Raw genomic sequence first — 21,689 nt, 5'->3', positions numbered from 1 at the left:
TCTATCTTTGCACAGTAGAAGTGCTGTTTAGGGTATTCAATCATTGAATATTTTTCAAAGGGGTCACTAAGTTTGTGCATTTGCCCTGGCAGTGTAACTGCCAGTCTTTCAGCTAGTTTTCAGCAATGAATCATTTGTACCTCTCTGATGACTAGTGGTTACACATTGAGCTGTTATCCACAAGGTCTGCACTTCAAAACCAGCAGCTGTCCCATGTGAGGAACATGGATGTTATACCTGTCAACGGTTAGTTTCAGAAACTCACAGGGGCAGTTCTACCTTGTCCTATAATCTCTATTAATCCGCATCAATTCAATTTCATTGAGGTGTTTTTGTTTGTTTGTCATCCACTCTGATATTAGAGTAGTTTTGCATTGCGCCGCTAACCAAAAGGTTAGCAGTTCAAAACCTCCAGCTGGTCCACAGGAGAAATATGAGGCTTTCTATTCCTATGAAGAGTTGCAGTCTTGGAAACCATAGGAGGAGTTCCACCCTGCTGTAGAGGGAAGCTATTGTTGGCGTGATAGAAAGCCCAGTCTTTCTCTTTGGAGCTGAAATTTCACTCCACTACACATGAATTTGCATGCTGTCTGTGTTCTCTTATACCCAACATTAAATTCTAACATACATTTCATTCTATTCTACAACACAGGCGGGAGGCCTGATGGCATAATGGATACGTGTTTGGCTGCCATCTACAAGGTCAGCATATGGCAGCAAACCACCAGCTGCTCAGCAGGAGAAAGAGGGGCTTTCTACTCCTGTAAAAATTTACAGCCTTGGGAATTCACCGGGCCACTTCTACCCTGTCATACGGCTCACTATGAGTCAGCATCGACTCCATGACGGGGTGTGTTTGCAGTGAGGCTGGAGGAACATTGGTGCCTTCAGACGAACATGCAGCTCTCAATTCACTGACATCAGGACTGCGGACTCAGCGACTCCCTGTGGGTTTCTGAGACTGTACTTGTTTAAGGAGTAGAAAGCCCAAACTGACTTCCTCAGAGCAGCTGGTGATTTTGAACTGCGCCCCAGGTGATGGGAGCCCTAAGTCCCTACATCGCCAGGGTTTTATCAGATAGAAGCATACTGCTTTCAAAACATTCAAGTTGTATATACCCTTCATCCCTTTGACAATCCTCCCATTCATATGCATACGGCCATGGACTTCAACAGGGCGGAGCAAGCAGGCTGTGTGCCCTAGTAATCCACCTGGTTAAACAGCCTGTCTTTTGTCTGAAGCCTCTACAGAGAATGGCTTTGCGTCCTTGGCTGCAGCATGCCCTCTCTTACTATCCTTGATGGCCTTATTTTGATTACGTAATCTACATGAATGCTTACTAATCATACCCTTAGAGAGCATAATGATTTTGTTAAACTCCTCATTTTCTTGTTCTGTATCCTAACTCAGTAAGGCTCAAGATAAACACCTTCCCTTAGATAGAGGTATGGTTAGGACACTCTAATCCCTTGACATCTTGGCCATATAGCTGCAGTGATATGGATGAGCTCTATTTCAGCAGATAGCCAGGGTGTATAGCTCCATCAAACTAAGAAATGGTAGCAATATAAGAACATGTGTTTTCAGTGGAGTAGTTTAGCAAAGTATTTAATGGCAATATTGCTGAAGATCACAGTAAAGGGAACAAGAAGTTCACATATCAGGCCTGTGATATTCTTTCTTGTAAACATAATGGGGTGATTTGTTCTTTAGTCTGCCATTTCACCATCTGAGACTTTGTACATAACTTTTAGTTGCAAAATAATTATGGTTCAGAAGACAAGTAGCTCTTATTTATTGCTGTGTAGCCTAAGGAAAACGATGGTACTTTATCTTCTGTAGATGTAGTTGAGATCATTTGTTTGTGGGAACACCCGATTGCAACCACTAATTTGAGGCATTGCATAACAAATGAAATTCTTCATTCTTAATGAAAAAAAATCTCTTCCCTAAGATATATTAGAAATTATATGTGTAGCTTTATTTCCTATTCAAGAAATGATTTCTAAGTTAAATACTTTGTTTTCAATACTCTTATAACAACATAATTTTTTAAAATAAACTAAAATATACATTTAAAAGGTGAATTTAACATGATTTTTATTGTTCATTTGAAATGAACTTGTGAATCTGACTAATGAATCAAAGTCCACTTTAGTTTGACTTTTTTCTTTGTATAACCACTAAGACTAATGTTTAGATCTGAGGGGTAAGGAATCTGGAGGTGTTTTGATTTTTTTTAAAACCTGAATCTCTCTCTCTCTTTAAAAAACTATATTTATTTTGATTTTTAAAGAAAAACATATTCTTAGCTCAACAAATAAATAACAGTATCCCATTTAACTCCCCACAAATGTGTTTTTCCCCTCCATAATTTCTTGTCACTCCCATTTAAATGATTAAATATTTATATGAAATATGGGTTCAAATAAAGCAAAATGGTTTAGATGAAGTTACAGGCTTTCAAATTTCAATATGATGTTCATGAGTGGCCAATACTTTAACTTACGAGCAGACCAGCCAACGTCAGAGTGCAGCTCTATCAAATCATGCCTATATTTATACCACAAAGGTAAGAAGATGTGCTTCTCGGTCAAGATGCTCCTTGCCCAGGATGATATCTTGTGAAGGTGATGCTCACTTGGAATGATAGTTGAAGGAGGAGGTGGTTCAAATCATCAGGCAGAAGCCAACATTCTTCTATGAACAGTTAATAATAGTATGCAAAACTTCGGATTAAAAAAACAAAGTGTATTGCCATTGAGCTGATTTGAGCCTATAGCCACCATAAAGGGCAGGGGTGAAGCACCCCCTTTGGGCTTCTGAACTGTAAAACTTCAGAGCAGTACAGCGCGTGTTTCTCCCATGAGGAGGCTGGTCTTTTCAAGCTGCTGCTAAGTGGTTAGCACCCACGGCCTAACCCACTGTGCCAACAGGGCTCAACCCAGTATGTTGCCACAGCTCCTTAGACTGGTGGCTTCAGACATCAGTAGAGTACACACCATTCTTCACAGATAGGAAGGACCTAGCTCACTGTCCATGTCCAAGGTAGATAGTCGACCAAACCAGGTAGATACTTTTGTTAGAGACAGGTCTGTTTCATTGTGAAGAGGAGGAAATGTTTTCAAAGTGACACATCATTAATGATGGAAGAAAAGCAAGCACATCTGTCTCAGAGCTACTTTCTCTAATAAGTTTTAATTAAGCGATCTTTCAGGAGCTTGCCTTTCAAAGTAAAATGTTAGTTTTCTGGAATGTTTGTCCCTGGTTGTTGCTTCTCAATGCTGAAAGCATTCACACGGGAGCAGTATTTTTGAACATCCAAATAACTTTTACGAGGGAAAGGGAAGTTTCGGGTAATAGTATCCGATGGTATGCGCTCTCCCTGCAATGTGCACAAGGACGCATGGCTTAGTCCATGGGAGAGTTCGTGACCGAAACGGCTACTTCAGAGGCATGTTCATGCCCGAACACGGTAGAGATCCCTGCAATCTGAAAGAGAGTCCTGCCCTCAGTCTCTACTATTTACCCCCTCCAGTCCCCAGTTTGGGGGTGGGGGGTGTTGTTGTTCATGATTGAGGGTATTGGCTGTTCTTAGTAGCTGAGTTCAGATGCATGTGTGATGTAATGTTGCCGGTGCCTAGTGTGTATGCTCCAGTTGATCTTTACCTGCGCCTAGGTGACCTTGGTCTGAACATGCCCAGTTTTGTATTGTCCCCATAGGTCTCTTGAGTGTGATGGATTTCTTTCCAACCTTTGTATTGTGGCATGGCTAGCTAATTTCATTTAGTGTAAGCATTTGGTGGAGACAACACCCTTCATCCCTAATTCTCCTACCTGTCAGAACTAACCTTCAATTCACATGTCTTAATATGAATTTCTACGTCAACAGCTGAAGAAGGCTTCAGAAAGTCTACTTTCTGAAACACAATGAGTAATTAAGTATCCAGGGGAGATTATATATATTTTAAAGCTTATTCCTATTTCTTTTGTTTTTATAATATTATTTTCTTTTTTTAATCATTTTATTAGAGGCTCATACAACTCTTATCACAATCCATACATACATCAATTGTGTAAGGCACATTTGTACATTTGTTGCCCTCATCATTCTCAAAACATTTGCCCTCCACTTAAGCCCTTGGCATCAGCTCCTCATTCTTTTCCACTCCCTCCCCACTTCCCACTCCCTCATGAACACTTGATAATTTATAAATTATTATTTTGTCATATCTTGCCCTGTACGATGTCTCCCTTTACCCACTCTTCTGTTGTCCATCCCCCCAGGGAGTAGGTCAGTCCCCCAGGGAGTAGATCCTTGTAATCAGTTCCCCTTTCCAGCCCACCTTCCCTCCATCCTCCCAGTATTGCCACTCACACCACTGGTCCTGAGGGGATCCTCCGCCCTGGATTCCCTGTGTTTCCAGTTCCTATCTGTACCAGTGTACATCCTCTGGTCTAGCCAGATTTGTAAGGTAGAATTGGGATCATGATAGTGGGGGAGGAGGAAGCATTTAGGAACTAGAGGAAAGTGGTATGTTTCATTGTTGCTACGTTGCACCCTGACTGGCTCATCTCCTCCCCAAGACTCTTCTGTAAGGGGATGTCCAGTACATACAAATGGGCTTTGGGTCTCCACTCTGCACTTCGCCCCTCATTTACTACAATATGATTTTTTGTTCTGATGATGCATGATAACTGATCCCTTTGACAACTTGTGATCACACAAGGTGGTGTGCTTCTTCCATGTGGGCTTTGTTGCTTCTGAGCTAGATAGTCACTTGTTTACCTTCAATCCTTTAAGACCCCAGACGCTATATCTTTTGATAGCAGGCCACCATCAGCATTCTTCACCACATTTACCTATTTACCCACTTTGTCTTCAGAGGTTGTGTCGGGAAGGTGAGCATCATAGAATGCCAATTTAATAGAAGAGAATATTCTTGCATTGAGGGAGTATTTGAGTGGAGGCCCAATGTCCATCTGCTACCTTAATACTAAACCTATAAATATATGCACATAGATCTATTTCCCCATCCTCGTATATAAACATATGTACATAAGCACATGCCTTTATTTAGACCTCTATAAATTCCCTATACCTCCTAGCTTTTTCCTCTATTTCCTTTGACTTTCCTTTTGTCCCACTATCATGATCAGCCTTCATTTGGGTTTCCGTAATTCCTCTTGGTTGCATTGCTTTTGATCATGCCCTACCAGGCCTCCTACACCCGCCTTATCACCGATTTGAATCACTTGTGCCCTTGTCCCTGGGTTTGTTAACACAATTACCTTTCCCCCCACTTTCCCCCCTCCCATGTCTTCCCAGAAATGTTGGTCCCGTTGTTTTCTCCTCCAGATTGTTCATCCAGCCTATATTATTTAGACAGACCTGCAGAGATAATAACATGCACAAAAACAAGACAAAGCAAAACCAAACAACAATATACAACAAAACACAACAACAACAAAGTCCTTACATTTTGCATTTGGTATTTTAATCTTTTCTTATATTTCATATTCTTTATATCTAAATCATGTCTAGAATCTGCTCTTTATAATGGATATGATTTTGGTGCTGTTTTATTTTGGGTGACAATATTGGGAAGATTATGAACGTGAACTTTTGTGTTCTTGTGTTAGCTTCATTTGGTGCTCTTTTACTTATGAAACTTTTACAAAATTCTTCACAATTTTTAGAATTTCAATAGAATTCTTGCATTCCAAATTTTATTTTATTTTTGGCTCCTAAAATTTCCAATATATAATGATTGATGGAGATGATATATTTAAAAGATGAAGGAAAGGAAAAACCTAGGCAAACACTATTGGCTCTACTAATATTAGACAGATCAGACTTCAAAGCAAATAAAATGGGAAGATATAGCAAAACTAAATGAAATGGATAAATAAACAGAGCTTCAAATGTCTATATTTGAAAAGAAAATACTCAAAACTGACAGACATGAAAGCAACAGAATAAGCCACAACTTTAGCTGCCCACTTCAATTCCTCACTCTCAGTAATAAAGCAAATGGAAAGTCAGCAAAATCATAGAAGAACTAGAAAACACTATCAATCAATTGGTCTTAATGGACATTTATAGGACACTAGAGGTACCAAGAGTAAAATGTTCTTTTAAAGGACAGTGTGACTGTCAAGCAAGGAAGTCTATGTCATAGGTCATGAAACAAACCGGGTCAATTTTTGCAAGAATTGAAATAATGCAAAATATATTTTCTGACCATAATAAAAATAAACAGCAGAAGCTCTACAAATGCTCGAAAGGCAAACAACAAATTTACCATGGTAACAGTTGAAGCATCAAGGGATAATATGAAGTATTTTGCACTACGCAAAAATAAAAATACATCATAAAAATTTGAGAGAGACAGATAAATAGTGATTAGGAGTAAGTGAATTGTATTAAATGTTGAAATATTTTTCTTTATATTAGAAAAGAAAAAATCTATCTGATATCAAAAACTTTGTTTCTACCTCAAGAAATTTCTTAGAAATAAGGAAAAGAAAGCCAAAGAAATGGAAAGGGATTAATAAAAATAAGGGGAAAAATTAATGAAACTGAAAAAAAATAAAATTGAAAATAATGGAACAAAAATCTGATCCTGTAAGCAGTTTTTGAAACTCTAGAAGATCGATAAAAATAAAAAAAACAGAATGTACAAATTAACAATGCCAATTATGAAACCGAGGTTACTAGTAAAGATTCTACAGTCATTAAAATATGACAAGGAAATAATATAAGCAATGCTATTTATAAATGCAACAACTTACAAGAAATGAATTAATTCCTTAAAATCATAAACTATCAAATTCAATTATATTAGGCAAATAATGTGAATAGTTTTATAAGTGTTAAAGAAATCCAATCTATAATTAAAAAGTGAGGGGTTGATTAACAGATTACACCTGTTTAAAGGGATATGAGAGGGAACAAAAGATAAACATTGACATATGAACAAGATTTCTGAAGAGCACGCGTGACTCTTAAAAATTAGTGTTTTTCTTTCATTTGAAGAGTCTATAAGCTGTGCATAACTTTTGTATTTGAATAGAATTCATTATTTTATTCTTAAAATCATTAATAAAATCAGATTTAATCATAAACATATTTAAGACCAAGTCAAGTTATAATTCGATGAAACTCAGGTATTGTTCATTTAAGACTGGCCTTCAGAGGAACAGTGAATACCCTTTTAGGATGAATATTTCCCTTACAATATTTGGGACATTAGCAAATAAACCAAAAATCACTATTATTAAGTCAATTCCAACTCATACTGACTGCATGGAGCGTGTTTGAGGTTGTAGATCTTTACTGGAGTATGTGGCCTCACCTTTCTCTAAAATAGTGGCTCATAGGTTTGAACTGCCGACCTTTTGGTTAGCAGGCCAATACTTACCAGACAGCTCCATCCGAGCTCCTTAAAAAAAAAAAGGAAATGATTTCTTAGAAGTGAAGATAATCTGCCAGAGCATAACAAAGACACCCAACTCAGTGGAGTTAGGTAGCAAGAACCAAGGTGGCCATAAAGTACATCATCCAGCATTGTAAATACAGTGAATCCAATATTTATACATTTCCTGTCTGGAAAATATACTTTTAGAATTTCCATTCAGTTTATTCTGACCCATGACAAGGGGGAGAAAAGCAATTTAGAAATCATATTTTTAAATCATCTTAACAATACACTGGCTCCCCATTTATTGAATATCTCATTTTACAACAATTGTAAAATATCTATCCCACCGTTTTGAACATTATTGACTTATGTCTTTCATTAATGAATGCTGAGGTTGGCAAGAATAACACAGACTTTAGTGGTTAAGAATATGTGTCCACTTGGCTAGTAGCTTGGCAGTTATGTATTGCTCCAATTTGGTAATCAGGTAATGATGTAGTCAACTTTTATTTTGTGATTTCATGTGGTCAACCTTCATTTTTACATTACATCAATTTTCAGATACAGCCTAGTCTTTGGAACCTAGACATCTTAATAAGTGTGGGGTGGGTGAAATGTGATCACCAACAAACAAATCAGATGATTAAGAATGATTATGTGGTTATTACATGACAAAAATCAAGAAAATCCAGATAACCATTCCTGGGCTAGAATTAATTTTATAAATTGTAGAGAAAAGATCCAATATCAGCTATCCTTTGGCAGTGTGCTCATGAGGCAGAAATATAAGCAATACAGCCTTTCATGTTTTGGTCAACACATTAAATCAGTCCTTACATTTTCTACTTCTTTGGGTTCACTCTTTATTTCATAATAGCGAACTATTAACATTAAAGATCCTGAGACATCTCTCATTTCCAAAAAAGAAAAACAATCAATATGCAATGGGATGTTTCTTGTTAGATGCTGCACTCTTTAAATAAGTGAGTTTATGTGTCATTGATTCACTTTATTCATCTGTAGAAATACTAGGTTTGAGTTTATTCTATTTTCCTAAAACCCTATCTAGGCTGTGCCAACACTGCACTTCCTCTATTGTGTGCTAGGATGCCAATGTTCCACTTATTGTGTATGCTGATGTTTTCCAGGGACACGCATACCTGTGAGTACCTGAAGACATGTTCAATGGCACCAATCCACAGTATCTGCAGGGTATTGAATGAGGAAGCACATCCCCAAGGTAGGAGGCTTTTGTATAGAGAGAAACCTCATAAGTATGTGTATTCGTGGTGTGTGTGTGTTTTGTAAACTGTAGTTTTACTAATGATGTGATTTTCCATTAATAACTTATTCTCATGGGTAATAACAGATATGTAGGCTAAAAAAAAAGTGCACATTCTGCCTTACTTACTTCACCCCTACCTCCAACCCAGCATTTTCATAGCATACTGTGGTACTCTTTGTGTATTGTACTATGGGACAGTGAGCCAGGTGTGGTCCGCTTTTCTTCAGGCTGGTTCTCCTTTGACAGCTTACTGCAGTCCAGGAAATCAAGAATAGGAAGACCTTTTTATTTCTTTTGAAGAACAAGCAAGGGGTAAACAGGGTGTGATCCACCTTATGGCTCTGGCAGGCTAGAAAGCATTACTTGCCAAGGAATGTCTAAGGCAACATGGGAATGCAGCACTAAGAACCAATAGAATCCAGTAACAATTCCTGGGAGCCATTGTGGGGTGCCTTTATGGGCAACTCTGTGCTTCTAAAGGCTTCATGCAATAAAATGAATTTGCTAAGAACCACAAACTGTTCTTATGCCTTCCCTACTCTTCTACCTCCACAGTCCAGTGAACCTATGTCTCCCATACGGTATGACAGCTTCCTGAAAACAATTTTAGCAGGACTCAATTGTTCTACATGCATTCCATAACTTTAAAAAAAACATAATATCGAACAACCTTAACAAGCAAAAAAAAATCTGTCATAAAGCCCAACTGTGCATAAGGGCATGAAATAATGTCCCAGGATATCAAGAAATCCTGGGGATAAATATGGACATCTTGTTGAATCAAGCCAAAGTAAAGGACAGTCATGGTGTAAGTTTCTGGTGTGGGAATTTACCAAGGATGATGAATTTTCACGGAAAATGTAATGGAACCTGACTTTTACTCAGGAAAAGCACTTTAGGCATTAAAAGAATATCAAAGGGCATGCTTGTTATAGTTTTTCTTCCAGTATTGTCCATATACTGATTTTAATTTATCCTAGCAGGAAGTTCAGAATCTCTGGATGAAGGGAAAGGTTGATTGTTAGGATCCAAACAGAAAACTTAGTGGTTCAAATTTACACAGAGGAGAGGCCCTCCTGCAAACCCTATGAAGAATAGCTATATTTAAAAGACATGGGTTTCCATGGGTTGCAGTCACCTTGAGGTCAGTCAAGTTTAAAACTCAAACAAATTAAAACTCATTGCCATTGCATTAACTCCAACTGACAGCAAAGCGATAGAATAGTGCTGCTTTCCCCCAGAGGGCTCCCCTTGGAGCAGCTAGTAGGTTCAAACTATCAACCTTCTGATTAGCAGCTAAGAAACATAATTAGTGAGGAGTTAAAGTTTTGATATTGAGCTAAATTCTTTAGATAGAACACAGGGCCCCACACTGAGAGCTATGACCCAAGATCGTCTTTCTTTGCACCCCCAACTCTAGGTAGAGATCAGCTTCTCTTCTAAATATTTGTTAAATCCAGTTATTGCATATTGGGTTAAAATAATACAAATGTTATTAGTCGTCTGGAGGTAAAATGTTTTCAGATTACTAGAATTTCCATTACAGAAAAAAAGATGAGGTTGTCTGCTCCCTTAAAGACTTACAATCTCAGAAACCCTATGGGGCAGTTCTACTCTGCCCTATAGTATCATTGTAAGTCTGAATAAACTAGATGCTTTTTTAAAAAATAGGTCTAAATCCATCGACAGCCTCAATAGACTTATGCAGTAAAATCCAAAGTGTTTCTTTTTTTTTAAAGGGAATGTGTATATATTAAAATAAATTTGTCTTTTAGCGATATCAGATTCTGGTCTCAAGAGCTCACAATCCTAGTGGTTCTCCTGTGCTTGGAGAGACGTTAAAATCAAGGAGTTTGAAAAATTGAATACCTTCCTAGCTATATGACTTTATAATGACTTATCTATTGTACTGATTTACAGTTACAATATGCTGAACTGGAACAAAATCTGAAATTAAGAATAGTAAATTTAAAGGTTGATAAAGGTACTACTTTACCACAGCAGTACGCTTGAAGAATTAATCATCTATGCATAACTACAAAATCAACAAAGGCTTCACGGACTTTGGTCTTAGAAATTTAGCTCACAGATATCAAAAGATAGCGTGGATAATAAGAATCTCTACTCCATTGTGGTCAAAGTGATTCTGATTCACAGTGACCCCGTAGAAAAGAAAAGAAGTGGCCCATAAGTTTTCTGAGACTGTAACTAGTTAGGAGAGAAAATGTCATCTTTCTTCAGGAGTCACTGGTGTATTGAAACCAGAGACATTAAATAGGCAGACCAGTGCTTAACCTAGACTGCCTCTAGAGTTCGGTAAGGATCAATAAGTAATTCTCCAATTCAAAACACTTACTCAGCCTCCTAAATATCCCATTCCCAGTACACACTACCTCAGTCACAGAAGGAAATCCAGGAAACATTTTGAAAAATAAATACATAATGCCTTGTTTGAAAGTTTAGGAAAGTTGCCTTGATTCAAGTTCTTTTGACAGTGATATACTACCTGAATTTCAGTATAAACCAACTGTAAAATGGAGTGGTTTGTCAGATGCCAACTAACTAAAGTAGGTAGACACAACCTTCATTTATCATTAGAATTCTCTTATAGATACAGTATAGCATTTTGCTTTTAAAACTTTGACAGTCAGCTGAAGAGAAGAAATGAACTCCTTCGAAGTCCTCACCTTGGTCTGTTCCAAATTAAGAGTGAGCATCATACAATTACATTTAAAAATGTCCTGCTATTGAGGAGTGCGTCCACATTTTTAAAAGACCAATGTCTGCTCATTGCATGACATATATGAAGAGGTTTTATAATGCTAATGGTAGGTTGGGATGTTTTCTTGATGCACACTTACCCTTTAGATAAAACTCTCTCTTATACATGAGTTTCTGTGGATTTGTTTCTCTAAAGTACCCAGACTAATACACTGATTATTTTGCTAGGGTAATGATAGTATTACTTATTAATTTACTGGTTTATAGTTCTAGAAAATAATTTTTTACAAGACATAGTGTCAGGTCTTAAATGTCCAATATTGAGCAAAGTAAGATCACTTGCATTGCTCAGCCTATGTCTAAAGAGAGATGTTCAATCAAGCAGCAACATTTAAGTATAATATTTGTAGAAACAAATCACTAGATTGTTCTCCCTAAAGAACCAACTGCCAGCCAAAGGTTGGCACTGAGCACAGAACTATTGTGCCATTAACTTTGTACATAAGTGACACAATAGAAAAATTGCACTGTGCTGTTAGAGTACTTTACTGGATCAACTTATTGTGCCTAGGATTAAGAAAGACAGATGAGGAAATATTTCATCTGAAATTTGTAGGGTATTGGAATAAGGGGTGGAGTCAAGAGAGGAAAATGATTTTTTTTCAACCAGTGGATGAAAAAGTAAAACATCTTTTAGGTGACAACTTCTCTGTGTTCCATTTTTACTTTATACTCAGTAGTAGAGAAGAGACCTAATTATCCATCTAATCCTAAATCATTAAACAATTCCCTGTCAATGAACAGAAGAAAGATAGGGGTACCTTCTCACACAGAGATGTATATTCTCCAAAACCATGTATAAGGTCAATATGAGTTTGAATGGACCAGGTGACAGTAGGTAGACAGTATTGTAAGAGCATAGCAGTAGGAAGGAATCGCTTAATAACTATATATATATATAGTTATATATATATATACACACACATATACATACACACAGAGTAGGCTTCAAAAATTTGTGGAAAATGAAGATGAGGGAGTTTTCAAAAATAAATTATGAAGGTGGGAAGACAGGGAGGTTTTCAAAGGTTAAGGGTAACATAGATCATTATTGTTATATATGCAATCTTGTAATAGTGATGTGTTATGAGAACATAGACAAGCAGGCTGAAAAGGTGTGGGGAGGAAAATATGAGTATACCCTCCAATGCATATAGATTTGACAGGATATATTTTAAAATGTGTATTTACCTTTCTTGAAAATATATCTATGAGTATAGTGGAATATACAGGGGGTCAAAACTATGAATGAACACTTCTTAGACATAACTGAATACTTTGAGTGAATAAGCTATTGAGCTCAGGATAACAGGACCAGAGGAAAATCAAGGTCAACTGACACAACATATTACACAAAGACAATATTCTATATTCTACTTCACAGTGGATGAGGACAAAGCTAGTGAGAAGTCAAGGAAGGTTTAGCTATTGATCTATCCCTGTCAGAGGAAAGAAGAATCATATAAATAGAAAAGACATAGGGAAACGATTAGTCCAACGGACTAAAGGACCACACAGACAGCACTCATCACAACTATTAGACCAGAACTAATACGTGGTGCCCAGCTATCCTCGCCAAGAGGTCTGAAGAGGATCGCAATGGATGGAGTAGGTCCTGGATTCAGCAGGGGGGAAATGTGGTACAGAACTTACTGGTTGGATAGAGACTGGCAGATCCCCTGAGATTATGATCCTCAGTCCTCCTTCAGATCTGGAAGTAAACTCATTCTTTGTTACTACAATCAACCATTTAAGATCATGGCAGAATATTTACCCAAGAACAAAGATCAGAGGGTTAGGAAAAAATTAAAAACGGACACAGGCAGCACAGGGAGAAGAGAGGACAACCAAGGGATCATTGAGTGGACATGTGGATGGATGATATGAAACAAAATGTGTGTGAATTGTTGAATGTAAAACTGATGATGTGCTCTGTAAAGCTTCACTTAGTTCACAATAGTACTTGATGAAGCTTTAGAGCTATGCATAATGTAAGGAAGACCAAATTCCTCACAACTGGGCTAATGAGTAAAATATGATAAAATGAGAAAAGGTTGAAGTTTTCAAGGATTTTGTCTTGCTTGGATGAACTTTGTCTTGCTCGGAGACCTATGGAAACAGCAGTCGGGCGATCAAATGATGTATTGCATTAGGTACATCTGCTCTACTGGAGTATTGAAGAGCAAGGATGTTACTTTGAGGACTAAAGTGAGCCTGCCCCAAGGCATGGTATTCTCCATTGCATCATATGCATATTAAAATTGGAAATTGAATAAGGAAGATAGAACAGAATATGATGCATTTAAATTGTGATGCTGGAGAATAATAATGAAAATGCCATGGATATTGAAAACATTTGGAATTGAAGACTATTGAAAACACTAAAAGGACAGACTGGTCTGTGCTGGGCGTAATAAGGCCAGAGTGGTCATTAGAGGCAAAGATGGCAAGAGTTCATCACACGTACTTTGGACATTTTGTCAGGAGGGGCCACTCCTTGGAGAAGGACATTGTGTTCAGTGTATTGGAAAGGCAGCAAACAAGAGGAAGGCTCTCAACAAGATGCATGGACACAGTGGCTACATCAATGGGCTCAGGCATAGATACAATTGTGAGGTTGGCACAGGACCATTCCCTTGGTGTGTAGGTATATAGGGTCCTAGAGATTAAAGCAGAATCAATGGTACTTAACAACAACAATTCACAACAAAAAATTTCAAAAATAAGCGAATATAATGGAATATCCTACAAATTTTGAAGCATATACGTATGTGCACTGGTTATTATCTAGATGTATATCTATCTAATATTATGTATCTCTCTATATCTATATCTACTAGAGAGATGATATAGATATAGGTATAGGTATAATATAGATGATGATATACATATAGAGATAGAGACAGATCCAGAGCTGAGACTTGAAATATTTACTGACTGACATGTCATTTGGTTGATTCTAACTTCAAAGAAGGGGTGGTAAGGCTGGTAAATAATTATTGAAGAAAAAGCCAGGGGGTGTTGATGCATTATGTACTAAAAGATATTCTCTTTCCTACAGTTTTATTTCACTGGAACTTTTGAAAATGACAAAACTGTTAATGAGAACAGAAACATTTTTAATAAAATTAAAAATCCTTCCTAATGACTTGGGGTCATTACTGTATTTTTCTCTAACAGTTAATTTTAATCAATAATTTAACTAGAACTAATTAAAAGGATGTTTTAAAAACACCTGAAATATGGAGATTTTATGCACTTGGTTTACAAGATAAGGCAACCTATGGAGATTTAGATAAATTTTGTATTTTGATATAAAATGAATGGGAAAAAGGAGATACTATATCTAATTTAAAGTCTTCATATATTTTATTGATGTGGCTTATCTGATTCTCTTTCTTTTTTATTAGGGAATTGCAAAGACTAAAAACATTTTCATTCACCCTTAAATCAAATTCATTGCTCTGTTTTATTTCATCTGTGCAGGTTTGGCTTTAAAAAATAAAAAGGAAGAAAGAGCAATTTGTTTCTACCCTGTACCTTGTGGGTTCATTAGGAAAAATGGGTGAAATCAAAATGACTTAGATGAATTATTTTATTGTAGAGAGCTGGGTAACCTAAACTTTCTTAGATACTATGCACCATTCCCAATTCCTTCTTAAGCCAGTTTTCAAAGCAGAGGGATCTACAAAGTAATTCACTTTCTAATAATTTTTCTCTCAGCCCTAAATCTCTTAGTCATATATGTCATTCCCTATGTGAGAATAGCAGGGTAGCTTTTGTTTTCTTTAACAATTTAAAAAACATAGTATTATTTACTTTGCCCATTTTTATACCTAGAAGGCGAAAGTAGGTTGTGAATCATTTTCCTTCTTGAATGTGCCATGGATGAAAAGAAAGTAGCTGTGAGATGGTTGTGCAATTTGGCAGTAATTAATGGATCTGAGAGCTGAAATGACTCCATACCCATCTGCTACCCAACCCCAAACGTGACTGCCCCAAACCAAAGCAGGTCGCTATCTACAGCATTATAATCTAATGCGACTGTTCTCACAGCTGGTAGGGATTTTCCAGTTCTTCATCTTTATTAGCCATCTCAAATCTGAAAAGAGTACTTTTGCTTATATAGCTGGCCCTGTATCGTGAACCAGATCAATTACTAAATGCACCTTTAAGAATATGTAGGTCAGGAGGATATGTACATAGCGTTATTATATAGCTTTCATTAGTGTGGGAAAAGATGCTATGTTTTCAATGAAACGAAAGCAAGTTAAGGAGAATATGATGAAGAAGTTGTTGTCAGGAGTGACTCCCCGTCAGCAAGTTGACTCTGATTCAAAATGACCTGATAGATCAGCATAGAACCACCCTGGTGGCTTTTGAGAATGTAAATTTCATTTTGAGAAGGTACATCTTTACGGGCATAGAAAGCCTCATATTCCCCCCGAACAGCTATGAGTTGTGAACTGCAGACTTTATGCTAACACATTATGGATTGCTTTGGGAATAGTGGAAATTCCAGAACACTTTGTTGTGCTCATGGGGAACTTATCTGTGGACCAAGAGGCAGTTGATCAAACAGAACAAAGGAAAACTGCATGATTTAAAATCCATAAAGGTGTGCGTCAGGGTTGTACCATCTCAGCATTCTTATCCAGTATGTATGCTGAGAAAATAACCAGAGAAACTGGGTTATATGAAGAATGTGACATCAGTATAGGAGGAAGGCTGGCTTACTAACAACTTGTGATATGCAGATGACACAATATTGCTTGCTGAAAGTGAGAAGAGCTTGGAGCACTTGCTGATGAAGATCAGGGATTATAGGCTTCGGTATGAAGTACAACTCAATGTAAAACAATAACAAAAACACTTCTTGCCTAGCCTAGACCAATAGCTAGCACCATGTTAAGCAAACAAAAGATGGAAGTAATCAAGGATTTTTGTCTTGCTTGGATCCACACTCGGTGCTTATGGAAGCAGCAGTCAAGAGATCAAACCACACATTACATTGGGTAAATCTGCTGCATAAGACCATTTTAAAGTACTGAAAAACAAGGATAATTGTTTGAAAACTAAAGTGCGCTTCACTGAAGCCATGATATTTTCAATTACTTCATATGTGTGTGAAAGTTGGGCATTGAATAAGGAAGAATGAAGAAAAATCAATGCATTTGAATTAAGGTGATGGCAAAGAATATTGTTAGTATCATGGACTGCCAAAAGAACAAACAAATCTGTGTTGAAAGAAGTACAGCTAGACTATTCTTTAGAGGCATAGATGGTGAAACCTTATCACAAGTCCTTTGCACATCTCAAGTACTCTATTTGCTTTAAAAAAAAAAGAGGAAAGGAAAAAATAAGAGGACGGTACAAGGCAGAGGGAGAGGAAGGTCCTGGACAAGATGGATGGACACAGTGACTGCAATAGGCTTGAGCATAAAGACAATGTGCAGCTGGTGCGGCCCTGGTGGTGTTTAGTTCTGCTGTACACATGGCCACTACGAGTCAGAAGTGACTTGATGGCACTTAACAACACCACGTGGTGGAAATATGTCCAAAATGCAAAACAAAACCTGCCATTAAATCAATTTGGACTCATCACGACCCTGTGTCAGGTTTTCAAGGCTGTAAATCTTTCATGGAGCAGACACCTTGATCTTCCTCATTTCATGGGAGAACCAATTTGCATAACATTAAAACAGGGTTTCAAAGTAGCTGATAATCTGATCAAAGATGATAGGGTCCCACTAAAAAATGATGTGTCCCTGGCAAAGATGTTAGCTGCTCTGTGTGTGTGGGTCTCCACAGTCCTGCCAGTAATTCAATAACAAACATTAGGCTCTTGAAAGGGCTCATTACACCTTTTCCCAGTCTTCCACTCCATGGAATTGACCCTTAATTTTGCTGTTGTTGTTGTTCTGGTTATCTTGACAAGTCACCCAAACTAAAATTTCACTTTGTTAGTTCACAAAAGAACTATCATAGAAGGCAAGTAGGATGTTTGTAACTGAGGGATGACCTGTACTCTATTCATCAGATAGCATTCCTGCATATCATTATTTTGGGATAACAGGGCATAATCTTTTAATTTTTTATTTCTTAGCTTGTAGCGTGTAATAAAGCACTCCATACATTATTGTTCATGGTGGGACACAAAAAGGTTTCTCCCCAGGTTGTTCCCATATTCATTGTATGCCCATTCTAGGACACTGCTTGCAGCACCGGTAAATGATTGTAGCACACTTGGAAGCAAGGTTCTCAGAAGATATCTCCTTGAGAGCATCAGGCATCCAGGGCAATCAGACTACTGACAATCCCACCATAGGTGGGGCTCACTCCCTGCTGATAAGGATAGTGGATTGCTTTCCTGAAGGAGAGCTGAGAATAAGTCAAGCCAGGTCAAGGACAACTAAGGTTAGGCTGCCATCTCGAATCTAGGATCTTCCCATCTTGTCACATGTGTACCCCTACTCCCTCCTCTTCCTATTGTGTGTACAGCCCTATGTCATCCCCCTCTCATTGCTGTATTGCCTATGGTACAACCCTTTCCTGTGACATATGAGGTTGCCTATAATCAGGGGCACTTATACACCCCTAACTATATATAAGCCTTGGTTAGAAATATATTTGCTCTCTCCTTCTCTTGTGATCCACCTTCAAGTGGACCACCAAGAGGGGCTGAGGTGAGTATGCTATTATAAAATGTGTCTGACTCCTTTATTTTATCATCTCTCCTATCACTCTTATTCTCTATGACTTTACTATAATCTTTATATACTATCGCCATACAATTGCACCTACGGACCCTGTGATATTGTCAGAGGGTGGTTATCTGAACAGTTTATGATGACCATATCTAAGTATTCATTTAAAAGCTGATGAAGTGAAAAATGTGTGCACACAATGATGAAATTATTCTTGTTTCCTTAAATGTCTCATTAAAAAGCAACACACACATAAATAATAATAATAATTAATAAAATAAAATAAATAATAATAGTATATGAATGATGAAGTGTTCATGGGGTAGGGGGGAATAGAAAGGGAGGGGGAAAATGAGCAACATAAATTAAGGGCTCAAGTAGAAGGTAAATGTTTTAAGAATGATGATGGCAACAAATGTACATATGTTCTTGACCCAATGGATGTATGTATGGATTGTGATAAGACTTGTTCGAGCCCCCAATAAAATGATTTGGAAAAAAAAAAGTAACACAAACAAACCCAGCTAGCATCCTGTGGATTCTGACACCTGTGTTTTAGAGTGTAACTGCGATCCATCCATAGGATTTGCAGATGGCTGGGGTCTATCAAATCTCCATCCTCGGGTCCTTCTTCAGACTTCTCTCAGTGGGATTTTTAGCCAACTTTTTGTTTAGTAGTCAAAGTGCTTAAACATGTATGCCACTCATGTGGTTCATAGGTTAAATTAAATAATTGTTTAGATAGCAATTTCTTCCCGTGATTTAAGAAAATAGGCATATCGTGACATCAATTACTTCACACCTTGCTCTAGAATGCTTTGTTTATTTATTTGCTTTCGTTTAATGTTTAAAAGGATAAGGAACAAAACTGAGAAATCCTGGAGAGCTGGGAAATGAGGGCCTGAAATGTCTCTCTTTGGCTGCTTACCAATTATAAAAGACATTTTTTGTGCCTTCCTCTGGCTGCTGAGCTTATAAAGCAAAAGATTAGAATGACAATTCAGTGAAATTATAGAACATGAAAAAAGGTCAAAGTTATACAGTTCAGTGTTATCTTTCAGGGCACATAGGAAGCTATAAAATTCTAAAACCTAATTCTGGTGATAAAGCTTGTAAAAGGATTGAGGATTGAAAATAGTACATCATAAATCCAGTTCTCTGCTACTGACTGGGGCAGAAGGGAATCTGGTACCATTTAACCGGTTTTAGTTACAAGTTTAAGAATGTAATTTTGTGAGGGAAAAAGAAAACAGCGCTCTAATCCGGTTTGAACCCCAGTTTCCTTCACATAAAGAGATTTGTAATAGGAAAGCATGGAGAAGCTTCCTCCAGAAGCTTTCATGTCCAGAGTACCCTTTTAAGGAATTGGTTGGAAGCTTAGGAGCACTTCTGAGTTGTACTACATTTACATTTGGAGAAACAGTTTTCTAATGCAAAGAGAAGATATTAATTATAAAGGTTACACTAAACTACCAATGGGAAAATAATTATTCTCTAGTCATGGCATGCGAAAGAGGTATTGACAGAAATAGAGTGAAGCAGAGAAACCAAACACTTTGCAAAGTACAAAGAAAATTTAACCATTAAACTAATAAGTGAGGAATAATAACCAGTGGGAAAAGATAGAGATGCAGAAAGAACTAAATTTATATTTCACCCTTCAGTATATAGGTTTTATAGATTGAGTAGGGTACTTATAACTCTCCCATTCAGTATCTCCAAGTGCAGAATAAAAATGAGGCTATGTAAGCTGAGCAGCCTTCAAGACAGTCCATCTCTTGGTGTTCACGTTCATCCACCCTCTTTTACGGTTAATCTCTATGCCTCATATCTTCTAATTCACGGCAGAAATGAGCTAGTCACTCCCAATATGAAATTATAAAAAGAAGATTTTGTCTGGAGTCCTCACTGTTTCTCTGCCTTTCTATCTGTGTCTCTGTCTCTCACCCTCACAGATTGCTCACTCTGGAGGAAACCGGGTGAGGAACCATCAGAGACAGAGACAGAGACAGAGAGAGAGAAAGAAAGAGAGAGAGAGAGTGGTACGTTGGGAGGAAGTGAAGCCTTCTCCCATCTCTGCATGAATGTGTCGTGAACTGAATATTTCTGTCATAATCAAGTCTGAAGAAACCTCAGCTGCAGGCAAGAGCTTGAATGAGACCGAATAAGATACCCTGAGCTCAGAATATCTGGTAAATCAATTCTCATAGTCTTGATGTTTGAAAATTTCGTGCCATTATAAATGTTTGCTATTTTAAACTAAATACTAGGGTCATTTGTTACATAGCAGTATATACGTAGTCCAGAATGGTTTCATGATGAAATACAATGGTATTAAGGGGCTTTCAAAGGTTCATGGAAAATGGCATTAAAAAAAATAATGAAATTTTTCCATGAACTTTTTGAACCTACCTCATATGTATTAGGCACCTGACTCAATAATTTTGTTACTTTTTCTATCTACAAAGGATTTAATAAATTATTAGTTTAAAGAAAAAGAAAGAAGCAATCCAAAGATTCAAAAGGAAATTAGTTTACTAAATAGTATTCATGATCCACACCCTTGTCTACACTGAGACAAAATAACTAGATGGTGCCCAATTACAATCACTAACCATTGTTATCAGGCCATGATAGATGGGCCCTTGCAGAGAAAGAGAAAAACGTGGACAAGAAACTCAAGTTTCCCCAAACCAAGTAACAAAACAGACTTAATGAACTAGTTTAAATTGTAGGATCCCCTGTAACAATTGGCCTGAGGTACTCTTTAAAAAATGGAACCCAACAAACCCCTGAAGTCGTCTTGTAGCTAAATTTTAAAAACTGACTCAAAAAATGATGAATATCGCCCATTAGTACTCTGCTCTTTTAAAAACTCACCTATATGAGATCAATCAACATTTTAAAATAAAAAAGGAAGATGTAGGGAGGAAGATAAACTAGAAAAATGAAAATAGAACAGCCCAAATAGAAACAATGAAGATGTACATGTACACATGCCAGGAAGAACATAACCACTGTCATGTAACAACCTAAACTGCTATGTAAAAGTTTAATGGAAACACAATAAAATATTAATTAAGGAAAACCTATTAGCTCAGTCTCTATTTTGTGGTCTGACTACATCATGTCTACGATCCCAATGTGAATGAATTAATAGAAATAAAATGCAGATTTTGGGTCCAAGTCTAGTACTAAAACTGCCTAAAATAGTTTTTGGAATATGGTAGCTTTTCAATAAACCCGGAATGGATGATAGATGGTTGCCTATTTCCTGAGGTGTTAAAAATAGAGGTATTCCAAGGCCAGTTTCGATAACTCTCAGTTTTAATGATAACCTTGAACTGAAGAATTTACATTATAATAGCATTTGAGCATATAATGTTAAACGTATAAATATTAACCAAGAATAAAAATATCCCCAAATACCTCTAGGCATCTTTTGTAAAACAAGTTTCTCAGAGCAACATTTCTAACTTGAATTTAAGATG

General features: G+C 37.2%; 1 long non-coding RNA gene across 1 annotated transcript in view; it reads left to right on the top strand.

Annotated features, from left to right (window-relative positions):
• LOC142429327 (uncharacterized) overlaps positions 1–21,395 on the top strand; it is a 35,307-nt gene extending 13,912 nt beyond the window's left edge. The window contains exons 3-4 of the long non-coding RNA XR_012780418.1: positions 8,574–8,665; positions 20,154–21,395. This is a non-coding gene — a long non-coding RNA (uncharacterized LOC142429327). The remainder of the gene's footprint in view (positions 1–8,573; positions 8,666–20,153) is intronic.
• Positions 21,396–21,689: the final 294 nt, after the last annotated feature.

The sequence above is a fragment of the Tenrec ecaudatus genome, chromosome 16 (assembly GCF_050624435.1).
Source record: "Tenrec ecaudatus isolate mTenEca1 chromosome 16, mTenEca1.hap1, whole genome shotgun sequence".
NCBI lineage: Eukaryota > Metazoa > Chordata > Mammalia > Afrosoricida > Tenrecidae > Tenrec > Tenrec ecaudatus.
The sequence above is the reverse complement of the archived record's forward strand: the minus strand, read 5'-3'. Positions and strand labels throughout refer to the sequence as shown.